The following is a 1,041-nucleotide window of genomic DNA, read 5'->3' on the forward strand; positions in this document are numbered from 1 at the left end:
GCATCGTGTCTATGCAAAATCTGCATAGCTTTTACCCCAAAATATGATGATAATGTAAGCAGCACCAATTGCTTTACTATCATATTCATATTTGTCAAAAACCTTCTCAACATGGATCTCTTTGTTGTGACCTTCCTCACTTCGTTGAACACCATCTGGCGGTTCTTTATTGATATATATAAGACGACTAGCAAGATCAATAAAATTACATTGGTTTTTCTTAGCAATCAATACTATTAAATTAGTAACATGTTCTATTAATAATAGTTGAATCCAACTTAAAAAAACATACAGCTCATTATTCTCATTTTATACTAAATAAAAGATAATAAAATAACGGTAAATTACCGTCCGTTGAATACACATTTTGTTACCTCCATTTTAATTTCAAGATAGTCAGTTCCCAGTTCTCCCACCACTCGGAACCCACTTCCTCAATATTTAAAAACTGTCGACTAAATTTAATCCAAAGCTTATGATTTCATATAACTAATATAGGTTATGAAATAATATTCATACATTCTGAAAAAGGACAATAATAATATTGATTCCTTCCTTTAGGTTTCTACCAAATGAGGATGATTAACCTATGTTACTCTATTATAATAAAATTATAATTTAAATCTATTACATTACATACACGAGCCATAACTGTGAAACTAAATATAATATTACAATTAATTAGGCATCGGGTATAAGAAATCATATTATTCATGTTCAATGCAACAACTAATCGACAACATCTTCCTTCACCTAACAATAACATTTTCTTCATTCCACATCATGGTTTCTACTGTTGGGGTCAAAATCGGTCACGACGGAATCAATATCTGAAAGTCCGTAAAAATCGGCATGAACGTTTTTACAAATGCTGGGGTCGAAAACGGTTGCAACGAAGTTAACGTCAAAATCTCCGAAGAAGAAAGCGTAGAAACCTTCTTCGACAAATACTTCTTCGAAATAGATTCTTCTTTACGAAAAGCTTTGCGGAAGAAACACGAGTCATCGGACAAGAGCTCGAAGAGGGTCGCTACGCAGTAA

Source organism: Brassica oleracea, chromosome C9 (assembly GCF_000695525.1).
Source record: "Brassica oleracea var. oleracea cultivar TO1000 chromosome C9, BOL, whole genome shotgun sequence".
Classification (NCBI taxonomy): domain Eukaryota; kingdom Viridiplantae; phylum Streptophyta; class Magnoliopsida; order Brassicales; family Brassicaceae; genus Brassica; species Brassica oleracea.